The 19,924-nt window shown below is 38.7% G+C and overlaps 1 protein-coding gene across 1 annotated transcript in view; it reads right to left on the bottom strand.

Moving 5' to 3' along the window:
• LOC127489782 (nuclear factor 1 C-type-like) overlaps positions 1–18,698 on the bottom strand; it is a 122,121-nt gene extending 103,423 nt beyond the window's left edge. Inside the window, exon 1 of the mRNA XM_070063811.1 lies at positions 18,570–18,698. The gene's annotated coding sequence lies outside the window, so the exon portion shown is untranslated. The remainder of the gene's footprint in view (positions 1–18,569) is intronic.
• Positions 18,699–19,924: the final 1,226 nt, after the last annotated feature.

Raw genomic sequence — 19,924 nt, 5'->3', positions numbered from 1 at the left:
CACCATCTTGGACATACGTCATAAGCAGAGCGGCCTCAGTTCTGCACCGGCCCTGAGCCTAGCAGAAAAACCTGACTCTGGGCGGGGCAAATTAACAGGAGATTAGGTCCTAGTAAATTTGTGGTGCTACTGAACTGAGACTGTGAAAAAAGAGATGGTGGGGGAGAGAACTCACAGAATTCACGTGAGTACTCTCCAGAGACGCTACAATTCCGTAACTTTGGCAACCCAGTGGGAGACTGAAGGAGAATTTGAGCCCACTCTGAGGGCGTAACAGATTCCCTGTGTGGTCCTTGGGAAAGAGCTTCCGATCTCTGGCTCCTGTGGGTATATCATTTGCCTGCTAACTACCTCCAACTTCATTCAGCTGTGCAGAATTACTTTCCTTTTGAATCAAAAAAAGAAAGAGAGAGAGATCTATCATGCCTAACCTGGGAGTGTCACCTTTGGCACACCAAACAGAGCTCTCAGGCCACACCCATCTCAAGCCTCTAAGGCTCCATCAAAAACAGACAGTCCACTTAATCTAGAGTCATAGTATAACAAGAAAAAGCACCACAGTGAAGAAACCAAATATCTCCAATATGCCAAATAACAAACGCAAAAACCGAGATAATAGAAACAAGGAAGTCACCATGACGCCCCCAAATGAAAAAGACACCCCAATTCAAGATTATGAAGATGATGAGATAGAAGAAATGAAAGAAGCAGATCTCAAAAAATTGATAAGAACATTAAGAAGTTCTCAAAAACAAATTCTTGAACTACAGAAATCCTTAATGGACAAGATAGAAAATCTCTCTCATGAAAATGAAATATTAAGGAGGAATCAAAATGAAACAAAACAACTAGTACAACAGGAAACTGTGATAGTGATGAGAAATCATAATGAAGTGAAGAATTCAATAGATCAAATGAAAAACACAATAGAGAGCCTTACAAACAGAATGGGTGAAGCAGAAGAGAGAATATCGGACTTAGAAGACAGAGAACAGGAAAGGATACAGTCAGACCAAAGAAAAGACGAGGAAATCAGAAATCTAAAACATATTGTCAGGAATCTGCAGGATACTATTAAAAAAAACCAACATTCGGGTTCTAGGAGTTCCTGAAGGCATGGAGAGGGAGAAAGGATTAGAAGGCCTTTTTAGTGAGATATTAGCAGAAAATTTCCCAGGTTTGGAGAAGGACAGAGAAATCCTAGTACAGGAAGCTCACAGAACCCCTAATAAACACGACCAAAAGAGATTCTCACCACGACACGCTGTAATTAAACTCTCCACAGTGAAACATAAAGAAAAGATCCTAAAATGTGCAAGAGAGAAACGTCAGATTACTCTCAGAGGATCTCCAATCAGACTCACAGCTGACTTCTCATTAGAAACCCTACAAGCTAGGAGGGAATGGGGAGATATAGCCCAGGTACTAAGAGAGAACAACTGCCAGCCCAGAATATTATATCCTGCTAAGCTCTCATTTGTGAATGAAGGTGAAATAAAGACTTTTCATAGCAAACAGAAATTAAAAGAATTTGTTGCCACTCGTCCAGCCCTACAAAAGATGCTTAAAGATGTGTTGCACACAGAAACACAGAAACACAGTCATCAATATGAAAGAAGGTAAAGGAAGGAAACCTCACAGCAAAAGATCACAGGGAATTCAAAGCATATATTAGAACTTATCTTTGGCAAATGGCAGGGCAAACTAACCACTTATCATTAGTCACATTGAATGTTAATGGTCAGAACTGTCCAGTTAAAAGACACCGATTGGCTAATTGGGTTAAGGAACAAAATCCATCTATTTGCTGCTTACAAGAAACGCATCTTTCCAACAAAGATCCATGCAGACTGAAAGTGAAAGGCTGGAAAAAGATATACCATGCCAACAGAAATGAAAAAAGAGCGGGCGTAGCCATCTCAATATTGGACAACATAAACTTTACAACAAAAATTGTTAAGAGTGACAAAGAGGGACACTATATAATGATTAAGGGATCAATACAACAAGAAGATATAACAATTATAAATGTATATGCACCTAACTACAGGGCACTGGTTTATCTCAAAGATTTGTTAAGGGACTTAAAGGGAGACTTAGACCCCAATACAATAGTACTGGGGGACTTCAATACTCCACTCTCAGAAATAGATCAACGGGACAGAAGATCAACAAGGATACAGTAGATTTAAACGACACTATAGCCCAAATGGATCTAACAGATATATACAGAACTTTCAATCCTACAGCTAAAGATTTTACATTCTTCTCAGCAGTACATGGAAGCTTCTCTAGGATTGACCACATACTAGGCCATAAAGCAAGTCTCAGCAAATTCAAAAGAATTAGAATCATACCATGCAGCTTCTCAGACCATAAAGGAATGAAGTTGGAAATTAGCAACTCAGGAATCCCTAGAGCATACGCAAACACATGGAGATTGAACAACATGCTCCTGAATGAACAATGGGTCATAGAAGAAATCAAAAGAGAAATCAAAAATTTTCTGGAAGTAAATGAGGATAACAGCACAACATACCAAAACTTATGGGATGCAGCAAAAGCAGTGTTAAGAGGAAAGTTTATATCAATAGGTGCCTACATCAAGAAATTGGAAAGGCACCAATTAGATGAGCTTTCAATTCACCTCAAGGATCTAGAAAACCTACAGCAAACCAGACCCAAATCTAGTAGGAGACGAGAAATAATTAAAACCAGAGAAGAAATCAACAGAATTCAATCCAAAAAACATTACAAAAAATCAGCCAAACGAGGAGCTGGTTTTTTGAAAAAATAAACAAAATTGACACCCCATTGGCCCAACTAACTAAAAAAGAAGAGAAAAGACCCAAATCAATAAAATCAGAGATGAAAAAGGAAACGTAACAACAGACACCACAGAAATAAAAAGTATCATCAGAAATTACTACAAGGAATTGTATGCCAGCAAACAGGGAAACCTATCAGAAATGGATAGATTCCTGGACACATGCAACCTACCTAAATTGAACCAGGAAGACATCGAAAACCTAAACAGACCCATAACTGAGACAGAAATTGAAACAGTAATAAAGGCCCTCCCAACAAAGAAAAGCCCAGGACCAGATGGATTCACTGCTGAATTCTACCAGACATTTAAAGAAGAACTGACTCCAATTCTTCTCAAACTATTCAGAACAATCAAAAAAGAGGGAGTCCTCCCAAACTCTTTCTATGAAGCCAGCATCACCTTGATTCCTAAGCTGGAAAAAGATGCAGCATTGGAAGAGAATTACAGACCAATATCCCTGATGAACACAGATGCAAAAATCCTCAATAAAATTCTGGCCAATAGAATGCAACAACACATCAGAAAGATCATCCAACCAGACCAAGTGGGATTTATCCCTGGTATGCAGGGATGGTTTAATGTGTGCAAAACAATCAATGTGATACACCACATTAACAGACTGCAGGAGAAAATCCATATTATTATCTCAATAGACGCCGAGAAAGCATTCGATAAAATACAACACCAGTTCATGATGAAAACTCTAAGCAAACTGGGTTTGGAAGGAACATTCCTCAATACAATCAAAGCAATCTATGAAAAACCCACAGCCAACATCCTATTGAATGGGGAAAAGTTGGAAGCATTTCCACTGAGATCTGGTACCAGACAAGGAAGCCCACTCTCACCACTACTATTCAATATAGTTCTGGAAGTTCTAGCCAGAGCTATTAGGCAAGAAAAAGAAATTAAAGGGATACAAATTGGGAAGGAAGAACTCAAACTATCCCTCTTTGCAGATGATATGATTCTTTATTTAGGGGACCCAAAGAACCCTACTAAGAGACTATTGGAACTCATAGAAGATTTTGGCAAAGTAAAAGGATATAAACTCAATGCACAAAAATCAACAGCCTTTGTATACACAAGCAATGCCATGACTGAGAAAGAACAGCAAATATCAATCCCATTCACAATAGCTACAAAAACAATCAAATACCTTGGAATAAACTTAACCAAGGACGTTAATGATCTCTACGATGAGAATTACAAAATCTTAAAGAAAGTAATAGAAGAGGATACCAAGAAATGGGAAAATCTTCCATGCTCATGGATTGGAAGAATCAATATCATCAAAATGTCCATTCTCCCAAAAGCAATTTATAGATTCAATGCAATACCAATCAAGATACCGAAGACCTTCTTCTCAGATCTGGAAAAAATGGTGCTGAAATTCATATGGAGGCACAAGAGACCTCGAATAGCTAAAGCAATCTTTTACAACAAACACAAAGCCAGAGGCATCACAATACCAGATTTCAGGACATACTACAGGGCAGTTGTAATTAAAACAGCATGGTACTGGTACAGAAACAGATGGATAGACCAATGGAACAGAATTGAAACACCAGAAATCAACCCAAACATCCACAGCCAACTTATATTTGATCAAGGATCTAAAACCAATTCCTGGAGCAAGGACAGTCTATTCAATAAATGGTGCTGGGAAAACTGGATTTCCACGTGCAGAAGCATGAAGCAAGACCCCTACCTTACACCTTACACAAAAATCCACTCAACATGGATTAAAGACATAAATCTATGACCTGACACCATCAAGTTATTAGAGAACATAGGAGAAACACTTCAAGATATTGGCACAGGCAAAGAGTTTTTGGAAAAGACCCGGGAGGCACAGGCAGTCAAAGCCAAAATTAATATTTGGGATTGCATCAAATTGAGAAGTTTCTGTACTGCAAAAGAGACAGTCAGGAGAGTGAAGAGACAACTGACAGAATGGGAAAAAAATATTTGAAAACTATGCAACAGATAAAGGGTTAATAACCAGAATCTACAAAGAGATCAAGAAACTCCACAAAAACAAAACCAACAACCCACTTAAGAGATGGGCCAAGGACCTCAATAGACACTTTTCAAAAGAGGAAGTCCAAATGGCCAACAGGCACATGAAAAAATGTTCAAGGTCATTAGTAATCAGGGAAATGCAAATCAAAACCACAATGAGGTTTCACCTCACCCCAGTTAGAATGGCTCACATACAGAAATCTACCAACAACAGATGCTGGCGAGGATGTGGGGAAAAAGGGACATTAACCCACTGTTGGTGGGAATTTAAACTGGTGAAGCCACTATGGAAGTCAGTCTGGAGATTCCTCAGAAACCTGAAGATAACCCTACCATTCAACCCAGCCATAAAACTCCTTGGAATTTACCCAAAGGAATTTAAATTGGCAAACAAAAAAGCGGCCTGCACCCTAATGTTTATCGCAGCACAATTCACAATAGCCAAGACCTGGAACCAACGTAAATGCCCATCAACGGTAAACTGGATACAGATATTATGGGATATGTACTCTTTAGAATACTATACTGCAGTAAGAAACAACGAAATCCAGTCATTTGCAACAAAATGGAGGAATCTGGAACACATCATGCTGAGTGAAATAAGCCAGTCCCAAAGGGACAAATACCATATGTTCTCCCTGATCGGTGACAACTGACTGAACACCAAAAAGGAAACCTGTTGAAGTGAAATGGACACTATGAGAAATGGTGACTTGATCAGCATAGCCCTGACTGTTAAGGAACAACTTAATACATTATCCCTCTTAGTAGTTTTTTTTTGTCTGTTCTACTTAATATGACTGGTTTAATTCTGTAATTAATACACAGTTATTCTTAAGTGTTGAAATTTAACTGAAATGTGATCCCTGTTAAACATAAGAGTGGGGATAAGAGAGGGAAGAGATGTACAATTTGGGACATGCTCAAGCTGACTTGCCCCAAATGGTAGAGTTAGAAACATACCAGGGGACTCCAATTTAATCCCATCAAGGTGGCATGTACCAATGCCATCTCACTAGTCCAAGTGATCAATTTCAGTTCACAATTGATCATAATGAAAGGACTAAGAGTCAAAGGGAGCACATAAACAAGTCTAGTACCTGCTAATACTAACTGACAGAACACAAAAAGGGGAGAGTGATCCAACATGGGAAGCGAGATACTCAGCAGACTCATAGAATGGCGGATGTCCTAAACAGCACTCTGGCCTCAGAATCAGCCCTAAAGGCATTCAGATCTGGCTGAAAAGCCCATGAGAGTATTTCAGGCATGGAAAGCCAAGACACTCTGGTAAAAAAAAAAAAAAAAAAAAAAAAAAAAAAAAAAAAAAAAAAAAAAAAAAAAAAAAAAAAACACTAAATGAAAGATCTCTGTGAGTGAGATCCCAGTGGAAAGAACAGGTCTTCAAAGAAGGAGGTAACTTTCTCTGAGGGAGAAGAGAACCTCCACTTTGACTATGACCTTGTCTAAAAAAGGTAAGAGTCGGAGAACTCAAGGGGCTTCCATAGCCTTGGAAACTCATGACTGGTGCATAGGGAGATTACTGATGCCATAAACAGGAGTGTCAATTTGTAAAGTCAACAACAGGAGTCACTGTGCACTTACTCCTCATGTAGGATCTCTGTCCTTGATGTGCTGTACATTGAGGCTTAATGCTATAACGAGTACTCAAACAGTATATTTCACTTTGTGTTTCTATGGGGGTGCAAACTGTTGAAATCTTTACTTAATGTATACTAAACTGATCTTCTGTAAAAAAAAAAAGAAATTATCAATTCTCAACTTGACTCTCACTGGGATTAAACATGACAATAGGTCTGATCTGATTTCATCATCATCTAAAAAATCATCTATTATTTTTCACTTTATGTTTCTGTGTGGGAGCAAACTGTTGAAATCTTTACTTAATGTATGCTAAACTGATCTTCTGTATATAAAGAGAATTGAAAATGAATCCTCATGTGAATGGAAGGGGATAGGGAATGGGAAAGGGGAGGGTTGCGGTTGGGAGGGACGTTATGGGGGGGAAGCCATTGTAATCCATAAGCCGTACTTTGGAAATTTATATTCATTAAATAAAAGTTAAAAAAATTTAAAAAAAAGAAAAAGGAAAGAGGAAGCCCAAATGTTAAATAATTACATTAAAATACTTAATTTCATTTGTAATGAAAATAAAGTAAAGTAGAATGGTGAAAAAAAAAAAAAACAGCATGGTACTGGTACAGAAACAGATGGATAGACCAATGGAACAGAATTGAAACACCAGAAATCAAACAAACATCTTCAGCCAACTTATATTTGATCAAGGATCTAAAACCAATTCCTGGAGCAAGGACAGTCTATTCAATAAATGGTGCTGGGAAAATTGGATTTCCACATGCAGAACCATGAAGCAAGACCCTTACCTTTCACCTTACACAAATATTCACTCAACATGGATTAAAGACTTAAATCTATGACCTGACACCATGAAATTATTAGAGAGCATTGGAGAAACTCTGCAAGATATAGGTACTGGCAAAGACTTCTTGGAAAATACCCCAGAAGCACAGGCAGTCAAAGCCAAAATTAACATTTGGGATTGCATCAAATTGAGAAGTTTCTGTACTGCAAAAGAAACAGTCAGGAAACTGAAGAGGCAACCGACAGAATGGGAAAAAATACTTGCAAACTATGCAACAGATAAAGGGTTAATAACCAGAATCTACAAAGAAATCAAGAAACTCCACAAAAACAAAACCAACAACCCACTTAAGAGATGGGCCAAGGACCACAATAGACATTTTTCAAAAGAGGAAATCCAAATGGCCAACAGGGACATGAAAAAATGTTGAAGATCACTAGCAATCAGGGAAATGCAAATCAAAACCACAATGAGGTTTCACCTCACCCCAGTTAGAATGGCTCACATTCAGAAATCTACCAACAATAGATGCTGGAAAGGATGTGGGGAAAAAGGGACAGTAACCCACTGTTGGTGGGAATGCAAACTGGTAAAGCCACTATGGAAGTCAGTCTGGAAATTCCTCAGAAACCTGAATATAACCCTACCATTCAACCCAGCCATAAAACTCCTTGGAATTTACCCAAAGGAAATGAGATTGGCAAACAAAAAAGCTGTCTGCACATTAATATTTAATGCAGCTCAATTCACAATAGCTAAGACCTGGAATCAACCCAAATGCCCATCAACAATAGACTGGATAAAGAAATTATGGGACATGTACCCTATAGAATACTATACCGCAGTCTAAAACAATGAAACCCAGTCATTTGCAACAAGATGGAGGAATCTGGAAAACATTATGCTGAGTGAATTAAGCCAGTCCCAAAGGGACAAATATCACATATTCTCCCTGATCAGCGACAACTAAGTGAGCACCAAAGGGGAAACCTGTTGAAGTGAAATGGACACTATGAGAAAAAATGACTTGATCAGCTCTTGTCCTGACTGTTGATGTATAATGTAATACCATATCCATTTCAGTATTTTCTCTTTGATTTGTTCTAGTACTATTGGTTGAACTCAGTAATTAACACACAATTATTCTTAGGTGTTTAAATTTTAACTGAAAAGTGATCCCTGTTAAATGTAAGAGTGGGAATAAGAGAGGGAGGAGATGTACAATTTGGGACATGCTCAATCGGACTTTCCCCAAAGAGTGGAGTTAGAATCATGTCAGGGGATTCCAACACAATCCCATCAAGGTGGCATGTACCAATGCCATCTCACTAGTCCAAGTGATCAATTTCAGTTCACTATTGATCACACTGATAGGTCTAAGAGTCAAAGGGATCACACAAACAAGTCTAGTGTTTGCTAATACTAGCTGATAGAATCAAAAAGGGAGAGAAAGATCCATCATGCGAAGTGGGATACACAGTAGACTCATAGAATGGCAGATGTCCTAAATAGCACTCTGGCCTCAGAATCAGCGCTTAAGGCATGCAGATCTGGCTGAAGAGCCCATGAGAGTATTTTAGGCATGGAAAGCTAAGACACTCTGGGGGGAAAAAAAAAGACCTAAATGGAAGATCTCTGTGAGTGAGATCTCAGTGGAAAGAACAGGGACATCAAAGAAGTAGGTACCTTTCTCTGAAGGGAGGAGAGAACTTCCACTTTGACTATGACCCTGTCAGAATAAGATCGAAGTCGGCAAACTCAAAAGGCTTCCATAGCCTTGGCAACTCATGACTAGAGCCTAGGGATGTTACTGACGCCGTAAACAAGAGTGTCAAATTGGTAAGTCAACAACAGGAGTCACTGTGTACTTACTTCTCATGTGGGATCTGTCCTTAGTGTGTTGTCCAATGTGAAGTAATGCTATAAATAGTACTGAAACAGTATTTTACACTTTGTGTTTCTGTGTGGGTGCAAACTGATGAAATATTTCCTTAATATATACTGAATTGATCTTCTGTATATAAAGATAATTGAAAATGAATCTTGATGTGAATGGAATGGGAGAAGAAGTGGGAGATGGGAGGGGTGTGAGTGAGAGGAAAATTATCGGGGGGGAAGCCATTGTAATCCATTAACTGTACTTTGAAAATTTATATTTACTAAATAAAAAAGAAAAAAAAAACAAAAAATATATACTGAATTGATCTTCTGTATATAAATATAATTGAAAATGAATCTTGATGTGAATGGAATGGGAGAGGGAGTGGGAGATGGGAGGGGTGTGAGTGGGAGGGAAATTATAGGGGGGAAAGCCATTGTAATCCATTAACTGTACTTTGAAAATTTATATTTACTAAATAAAAAAATAAAAAGAGGGTAAAACAAGACTCCAGAAAACAGTTATGTTCCACTTCAAAAAATGAATAAGAGTTATTACTGGAAGAAAGGGGTGTAAGTGTGTTCTTCTAAAGGAAACAGAATGGGCAAAAGCTCTGAGGTAGAAGAATGCATGGCAAATCCATGGCATCATCCTATCAGATATTGCCAGCCAGACTCTAGAGGTTGTTAGGATTCAAATTCTACCTCTACTGGCTGATGCTGTGGCTCAATTGGCTAATCCTCTGCCTGCGGTGCTGGAACCCCAGGTTCTAGTCCCAGTTGTGGTGCCAGATACTAGCCCCAGTTGCTCCTCTTCCAGTCCAGCTCTCTGCTGTGGCCTGGGAGGGTATTGGAGGATGGCCCAAGTGCTTGGGTCTCTGCACCTGCATGAGACTGGGAGGAAGCATCCAGCTCCTGGCTTTGGATCAGCACAGGACCAGCCATAGTGGCCATTATGGGAGTGTACCAATGGAAGGAAGACCTTTCTCTCTGTCTCTCTCTCTCACTGTCTAACACTGCCTGTCAAAAAAAAATCAAATTGTACCTCTACCAACTACAATTTGTGTTACTTTAGGCAAAATATAAAACCATGATAAGTGCCCTTCTAATGTAAAATGAAGACAATTATTTTACTTCATAGGCAGGTTGGATCAAGCAAATTAACATATAGACAGCACATATCTAGTAGTAGTGTTAGTATTATTATCAGATATTATTTATATATATATTATATTATTTGATTTGATTTTTTTTCACATGTGAAGATTTTTATTAACACAGATAGCACTAAACAGTTTTCAGTTCCTTGACATATAAGCATCCTAAGTATGATTTTAATAATATTTTAAAATAAGAATAAACTTTCACTACAACCGGCCAAAGAGAGATGTTAGATATGCTTCCACTTCTAGCAGAACATCTAAAACACTTAGGTAACAAGGATTAGGTTAATAAAATGTAAGGATTAGTCAGTAGTATATAAGTTGAATATCAGGTTTTATTAGTTGTTTTAGAGAAGAATGGAAGGGTTTATACTAGACAAAGGAAAAAGTCATTGAAGATTTTAGTGTTAAACATTGTTAAATTGATTTCTTCTAGATTAGAGACTTTTGAAGAGACTGGTTTTATCTGTGTGTTTGCTGCCTAGTATGCACTCAGAAAATATTTATGTAATTATCAAAATAATAATGATCTTTCAAAAAAGTTTAGTAGCTTTTTATAGGATTAGCCTTGAAAACATCTTGTTTGAGCAATAAAATGAATTATTTTAAGATATATTTAATATTCTTAGATGTTCCTAAATATTTAAAGCAGAATATAAATGATTTGATATTTTATACTACTTGTCTAGATAGAATCAAAACATTGATTATTCTTTCTTCTGTTAAAGGTAAAAAGACTGTGCATACATTTGTTTTAATTTTTAGATTGAAATTAAAGTTTGTGTATATCACATACATAAAATAATCATACATTCTAACAATACTTCAATGACTTTTGGTAAATGTATACCGGTGGAAACCAACACCACAATCCAGCTTTAGGGAAGTCCCATCACTCCCAAAGTTCTTACAAGCATTTTTGAAGTCTTTCTCCAATTATACCAATTTTACTCGGCAGACCCATGTAAGTCATAAACTGCTATCTCTCCATATATATTTGCCTCTTCTGTATAAATGGAATTATAGACTATGCAAAAAAAGACTTTGGTAGAATGAGGTGTGTGGTTGAAGAAGGCTTGGAAGGGCAGTGGTTTTATGCTGTGCAGTGCTCCAATGAAGAGCAAAATCAGTAGAATTTCAACTTATTCTTTCCTCCATTTTGGAATCTCCCAAACCCACAGTCAATAAAACCATGAGATTGCAACCATTCTATTATTTTCACAGCAACATGTTGTAAGCAATGACCAGAATCACAAAACCATCTTTGAGAATTATGGTATTTACTTTGAAATATGAAAGGAAAATATTCCATAATGCAGTTCCAAGGATACAAAATAACAGTTAATGTCAATTAACTGACATGAAAGACCTATAACATATTTTAAGTACAAAAGCCATCATACATTTTAAATAGAAATCTATTATGCTCCTTGCTTCATTCAATAATCCTATGAACTCCTAAAGTACAGGACTGAATTCATAGACTACACTTGTTACACTACAGGCATGGACAGACACACATATTTTCAATAAATTCCTTCTGAGTTTATGAGTGAACTTTACCAAGAAGCTAAGAAAACACAGTTTTCTGATTATATCAAGCATTGAGAAATCTGATTGGGATGATTTGCGTGATGCACCTGGCCTTACATGACAGTATTACTCTTTCTTGAGAGGTATAGAAATTTTCCATAGCAGCTCTCTAATGAAAATTGCAAGTGAGGTGGAATCCAGTGTTAATTCTAAGAAACAGTAAAACAGCTTTGTAGGATCAACATTAGAATGGAGTCCTATTGCCACAACATGTGTGTCACATTATATTGTGATTGCCAAGAAAAACATAGAGAGTATATTCATTCTAAAACTAGTAAGAAAACATGTAAATGAGCTATTTGTCCAGCATACTTTCCAATAATTCATTTTGCAAAAGTTTCTCCACTCCTTCTGGTTCCCATCTGCCTCTGGGTTTATGTTGCCCCATATTCAGTCCATCCCAATCTTGCTTTACATGTGAAAATAGAATGAGGATCTTTCTAATGTAATTGGACCTAGATATTTACATATTAAAATATATTATTCATTAAACACTGTTTACCTATTTTAAATCACCATTTGAGATGTGTAGGATAGATGAATAAAACTGATACAAATCAGTGAATTTGTAAACCTTACATTGTATGAGAACCACAGTTTGTCAGACACTGAACCATTCTGTTTTTATTTAAAAGGCAAAGTAAAAGATAAAGAAGGAGGTAAAGAGAGATGGGGGAGAGTGTGATGAGGGAGAATAGAGGGAGAAAGCATCCAACCACTGGATCAATCATCAAGTGCCCATCTTTAAGACTGAATCAGTCCAAAGTCAAGAGCCAGGAACTCCATCCAAACCTCCCAGAGGTGTGGCAGGACTCAAGCCCTTGCACCATCCTCTACTGCTTTCCCAAGTACATCAATAGCTAGCTGAATGGTGGTTGCTAGCATTCAAAGCAGCACTCCAATATGAGATGTGAGCATTCCAAGCTGTAGCTTAACCTGCTGAGATGCAATGCCTACCACACACTGAATTATTTTACACAAGTTACACATCCCTCACAACAAGGAGGCAGGTGCCTTTATCATCCACACTTTATAAGAAGTTGTAATAAATGTTTAAATGCATGGCAACATGTCCAGTTTTACATACACAGGAATGATTCCAATCCATGCATCTAACTCCAGAGCATACAGACTTTTTGTTTAATTCTTTTTTTAACTTTTATTTAATGAATATAAATTTCCAAAGTACGGCTTATGGATTACAATGGCTTCCCCCCCATAACGTCCCTCCCACCCGCAACCCTCCCCTTTCCCACTCCCTCTCCCCTTCCATTCACATCAAGATTCATTTTCAATTCTCTTTATATACAGAAGATCAGTTTAGCATACATTAAGTAAAGATTTCAACAGTTTGCTCCCACACAGAAACATAAAGTGAAAAATAATAGATGATTTTTTAGATGATGATGAAATCAGATCAGACCTATTGTCATGTTTAAGCCCAGTGAGAGTCAAGTTGGGAATTGATAATTTCTTTTTTTTTTTTACAGAAGATCAGTTTAATATACATTAAGTAAAGATTTCAACAGTTTGCACCCCCATAGAAACACAAAGTGAAATATACTGTTTGAGTACCTTTCTCTGAAGGGAGGAGAGAACCTCCACTTTGACTATGACCTTGTCTAAACAAGATAAGAGTTGGAGAACTCAAAAGGCTTCCATAGACTTGGAAACTCATGACTGGAGCATGGGGAGATTACTGATGCCATAAACAGGAGTGTCAATTTGTAAAGTCAACAACAGGAGTCACTGTGCACTTACTCCTCATGTAGGATCTCTGTCCTTGATGTGCTGTACATTGAGATTTAATGCTATAACGAGTACTCAGAGCATACAGACTTAATCATGGCAAAACCCCACACTTTATGAAATGCTGGTAGCACACAAATATGTAGAAAGAGAGGCATACTATACAATTATTCCCTAGCATGCTAATTTGTAATTGTCCTAATTATGTTTACTTCCCACAAGATAGCATGTTTTATGAGCCAAGCAGGCCTTAGAATACAGGAGTTAAGGGAACACCTTCCTGTTTATTGTCCAGCTGCTTCGCCTCTTTTGGTCTCAGTTTCCTTATGGATAAAAAACCCACAATGTCCAACTCACAGAGTAGCAGAGAGAATGAAAAACAAATGTGTGCAGAATGCTTGGCTCACAGGAAGCACAATAAATTGCTGCTGCTATCAGTATTCCTAGACACAGCACTGGCTCCCACAGCATGAAGCCAAAGCTGGGTATACAGTAAATCACTGAAAAAATATAGGTTTTGGGGTTTTTCTCATATCTTCCAGGTTCCTTGGATATTTCTACCCATTCAACAAACATTTGAGCAGTTTCTATTCCATGTCAGGCTGTTCAAAGGGTTAATCAAACAGGAAAGTTGTCTACTGCTCACTACATAATGCTATGGTTGTCACCCCTAACTTGCCTTCCTTTCTAATACAAAATTATAAGGCAGGCACTCTCTCTAGGCAAATTTACCAACATATTAAACATCTAACCCTAATATCACTAGAATTATTTTACCACATTCTTGCAAATCAATGCAGTCTGAAAATGATTTCTTTGTTTAACTTGTAAAAATAGGCTGGTTGGAATTATGGTTGTGAGGCAGGATGTTAAGCTTCCACCTGCAATAAGTTACAAATACAAATTTCAAACCACATGCTGCCATTATGTGGTGATTAACTGAGGCAAATTCTACTACGGCCTTGCTTGAGTGTTGGTGCAGAGGTAATTGAGGAAATGCACAGGCTCTTCATCAGCATACCCCATCTGTACAAAGCATTAGGCATGGTGGAGAAGAGATATTCCAGACTGTCCATGCCAACCAAGGATGAGAAATGGTAAATGAGAAGTGGGGAGAAACAATACCATGGTTCATGATAAAAGGAAGAGTCCCGCCTTAATATGTTGACCATGCAGGTATACTAAGGTCTTGTCCTCCTTTTTGCCAATGACCCAGCAGGCTGGTTCACCACACTGATGAAGTAATACCTGATTCAGTGCCCACAGGTCACAATTATCTAGGCTATGAGCCCAGTAAACAGATGAGTGTCACCCACAGAGGTGCCTGTGGGGTGCATGAACTACTGTGCCAAGGGACCTGCTATGGAGACTATCTGGGGGGATGAGCCACATCAGTGCTGAGGAGTGTCTGAAGCAACACATGAAGTTTATCTGAAATGAGACAACTTGGGATCCCCCTTCAACACAGCATCTAATAGTGACCACTTTGATGTGGATGGCCAGATGTGCTATCAGCTTGTGGAAAGTGGATGAAGAGGTGTCAGGCAGAACAGCACCTGATGGCACACCTTTAGCTTCATAGTTCTGAGTGACAAGCACAGCAGGAAGCTGCTGCTGTGAACACTCCATTGCGTGGATGTACTTGGGTATTTTCTAGAGTGTTGAGGGTCTGCACAGCTTAACTTCAGGGACTATGACCATCAGGGCCAGGAGAGTTGGTTTGGACTGTTGTAGGACTCCTCTTAAAATAACAGAGGGGTGAGCATTGGGGAACAGCATGTAAGATGGCTCTTTTGAGACCCACATCCTATATTAGAGTGTGTAGGTTTGAGTCCCACTCCACTTCCAATCCAGCTTCCTACTAAAGTGCATCCTAGGAGGCAGCATATAATAGCTCAGATACTTGGGTCTGTGCCACCCACACTGAGTTCTGGGATTTTCACTTCATAAAACCTGATGTTTTCACATCACATCCTGGCTGAATTCCAGCTATTGTGAATATCTGGAGAGAACAGTGGATGAGAGATCACTGTGCCTTTAATGTGAATAAAATTAATTTTCAAAATTTAAATAAACCTCCTGCATCCATGTGGTCAGACTGGGACTATCCCAGTTGGGCCCCTTCCCTCTTGGGATGGCAGCTGCATAGACTAATTGAAAAAATGCCTGAATACCTCAGTGGGCTCCTTTTCTCAGTTGTGCATCATTGTTTGACATACGAAGTTCATGATGGAGTGTTATTTTCCAGATCACCAACACACATTGCAGCAAAGGAACACCTTATGTTCATCCACTCTGCATGGAGGACCCCATCAGCTCTGCTTCCCAGATGATACGAGTCTCTCATGTGGGTTACAGGGACCCACATACTTCAGCCATCACTCCCTCCAAAAGTGCATATTAGCATAAAGCTGGAATTGAGAGTTGTGACTGTAACCTAGGCATGCCAATATAGGATGTGGACATACTAAGCAGGGTTGTAACACATGCCAAATGTCAATCCCTCAGTGAATTTTTGAAGTGCCTCTGTATATCCAAGGCTTTCAGAGAAAGGAGACAGAGCCTTCTGGGCCCTGCCCCTTTACTACATAGTTTCTGCTTCTCCCCAACATTGCACACTGCTTCATGTGTCTCTCTCTGTGCATGCTCACTTCTGAGGTCTCTTCAGGCAGACAGGGAAGAGCAGCAGAGCACAGAAGAGTGGGTCTGGGAGACAAGGCAGATTAGGGAAAAACTGGACTGTGACAGTTTCTGCCTGGATCCTGCCACTTAGTGTTTAGTGACCACATCTAAAGCAGAGGAAAATTGTTCATCTACATGCCAAAAACTGAAATATAATATCTTTATATTACCCAGGCATGAAAGTCAAATCAAAATGAATTGAAGGCTTACATAAAAGCTCTGAGAATATAAAACCCCTTACAAATGGAAGCAAATTCATTGATATTAGTCTCAACAATGATTGTTTAGATATGACACTAAACGCATAGGTGACAAAAGCAAAGACTGAAAAAAATCTAAGAAATATTCTGCATGTGATAGGAAAAACAGAAAAGATAAAGCAAGAAATGAAGAAAACATTGGACAACCTGAGTTTGAACACAAACAACTCAAAAACAAATATTGTAATAAAAATTGCACAAAGGATTGATCAGTTTTCCATTGAATATATACAAGTAGCCAACAGGTAACTTAAAAGGGGCTCAGAAACAGCTAATGAAGACTACAATGCTAATTAAGACCACAGTGATTATCATCTCGCATATGTTAAAATAATTATCCAAAAGTAAAAAGATAACATTGGCCCAGGGTGGAAAAAAGGAATATAAAAATTGTTGCTAAGAAAGTAAATTGGTACATCCAATATAGAAAACATTATGTAGGTCTTCAGTCAAAATTAAACATAGAGCATATGACAAAGCAATCTCACAACTGCATGTATTTCCAAAGGAAACCAAATCAGTATCTCAAATAGATACCTTTATCTCCACATTACTGGCAGCATTATCTACAAGAACAAGATATGGAGACAACCCCACTGTCAACATATGAATAAAGAAAATGTGATAAACACACATACACAGGAATCACAGACAACCTTAATAAGGAAATTCTTCCATTTTGTCAGGATGTAGATCCAAAAATATGAATGTGGACATTAGGCTATTTGAAATAAGGCACAGAAAGATAAATGCCACACAATATCACTCATATGTGTAATCTAAGAAAGTCGCACTTAATCACAGAATAGAATGGTGGTTGTCATGGGCTGAGAGTGAAGGACATGGGAAAATGTTAGCTGAACACACATTTGCAGCTATGAGATAAATTAACAAAATTAACACCTCAAGACCTTAATATTCAACACAGTAAACAGTTGGTTATGATATCACATACTCACAACTTGCTAATATCTTACATATTCTTTAATAACAAAGGGATGTAATGTGATGGATATGTTAGATTGTCTTAATCATTTCATAATGTATATGTACAAGAGGATTCCAGAAAGTTTATGAAAAAATGTAATCAAAAGATAACGTGAATTGTCCATAACTTTTTAACGTCCCTCACATAGCAAAACATCAGTTTTTGATGATACACAAATTGTGTCAGTCGTACTCTGACAATCTTGAAAAAATTAAAACAAGCAAAACTAAACAGACTCCTATATTAAAATATAAATCCAAAATAACTTAGTAAACTAGACATATCTACAGGATTTGGAAGACTTTCATGCAAGAGAAATCATTTTTAAAACACACATAAATTTGAGTGGTCAAAATTTCTATTTTGAAAGTGCAAATAGAGATGGCACCCTGTACAGAGAAAGTGTAAGTGCTAAGACGATGCCCAAATACCAAATTACAGGGTCTTTAAAGCTGCTTCTCTAAAACCTGGGTGAAAAACCCAAGCCAAATAAAACTTCTGTCTCTACCTTACTCAGTCTATGTTACTGTGATATTGGAAACATATGAAGGAGTGATACATCCTAGAAACAGCTGTGTAAAGAGGTCAATGCCCTCGAAAGTACCCTGCAGGCCACATATTGAGAAAACTCGGGGAACCAGGTCCCTGTGGGGAGGGAAGGAGGAACCGACAGCGCCTGTCCTGCATGAACCGCATACACACAGCCCACATTCTCCCTAGAGACCACCCAGTCCCCACTGCACAATCGGGGGAGACGTGCAGCTACTGCCACACAGCTGGCCTGCTATGACTCTGGGCTAAGTCTCACCCAAGCAGGGAAGGGGCAGGACCTCGGGGGTCCTGGGTGCCGGTAAAGCCCCCAACCCACAGGTCTGAGGGGACCGAGGGGAAGCCCTGTGCCAGCGCCAATATGGAGCCCACAGATGCCGGAGGCCTGTGTCCTCCTGGCCTTCGGCTCCGTTTTCCCCTCTCGGTACAGCCAGGTCCACACACTCACCATGTCGTGGTTGTCAGCTTCCGAGGTGCCCAGCGTCCCTGGAGAGTGAAGGTGGAGAGCTGCAGAGGTCGACCTCGCTTGGGAGCCTCCTGGCGGCGGAGCTGTCTCCCAGGAGTTCACTCTGCAGGCAAAACTCTGAGAAGATTGTGACGTCCAGGCCCCGCGTGCTGATGCACTGTGGACGTCACCTTGCCTGATTGGACAGTTTGCCAGCCTTGAGTGCACGGAACGTCACAAAGCACGGAGCCAATCAGCGTCCCCCATAGCAAGGACCCCTAACTTCAAGTTGTCCTGGATGGGAACAGCGAGAGACAGACCTGGGTTCAGGTCTGAAATGGCCCCCCTGGGCTGCCTCCCCGAGGCTGGAGGGCTCTCACCTCCAAGCTCCTGCTACCCACTGGCCTCGCCCTGGGTCCCCGTCCTTCTCCCTGCGGATGCTGCCTGGAGCTGGCGGTAACCTGTTGCAGTGAGTTACAGTTCTGTTTATCCGATTCCGGCGCTTTCGTTTTCCTTGTATTTCTGCTCATTCTATTGGGTCGTTTGTATTACTTATTGATTTGAATAACATTTAGATGTAACATAATTTACTCTTTTTTTTCTTTTCTTCTGTTTTCTACTCTGCCTATTGATCTTTTATATTTTCTAGTTATTTCTTGCTGGCACTTGGTAATCTAATGGATTTTTAAAACATCGATCTTTCCCACAACATTAAATTCATTTATCAGTTTATTTGTTTTTAGATTTTATGGATTCTCCCTAAATAAATATCTCCAATATATTGGCGATTTATTGTTAAGAAATTGATCTTTACATCTTATTTTATTTCTTTTTGCTCTCCCCCTCGCCCCCAACTACTCCAATAAAAAGTTGGCACTAGTGGAGACTTCCTGGTCTAGGTTTACTTCCAGGGTAAAAGCTGTCAACGATTCTGTATTAATTGTGGTTTTCGTTGTAGGATCCTTTTAAAAAATTTTGATCTGAATAAGAAAGCCATTGCTCTTTTTTACTATACTGCAAGCAGTTTTTAAAAATTACATGCTGATTTTTAAATGTTTTTGAACATTAAATTGTCATGTGATTTTCTCCTTGAATTTGTCACCTACCTGGAAAATTTACATGACTTGTTAAGAAATGTTAACCACCTTATTTTTTATTATATGTGACTTGTTATTCATTATATTTTCATATGCGATTTCATTTATTATAAAAATACTAAGGATTTATGCATCTGTATATGAAAGAGAGTTTATACTTAATTTATATTGAAAGTTCTAGTCAACCTTGCATCATTATCAATGTAATGCTGGCTTTCTAAAAGAAATCTGAAAATATGCTTTGCTTATTTATACTTTGAT

Source organism: Oryctolagus cuniculus, chromosome 19, assembly GCF_964237555.1.
Source record: "Oryctolagus cuniculus chromosome 19, mOryCun1.1, whole genome shotgun sequence".
Taxonomy (NCBI): domain Eukaryota; kingdom Metazoa; phylum Chordata; class Mammalia; order Lagomorpha; family Leporidae; genus Oryctolagus; species Oryctolagus cuniculus.
This window is presented reverse-complemented; position numbering and strand designations above follow the sequence as displayed.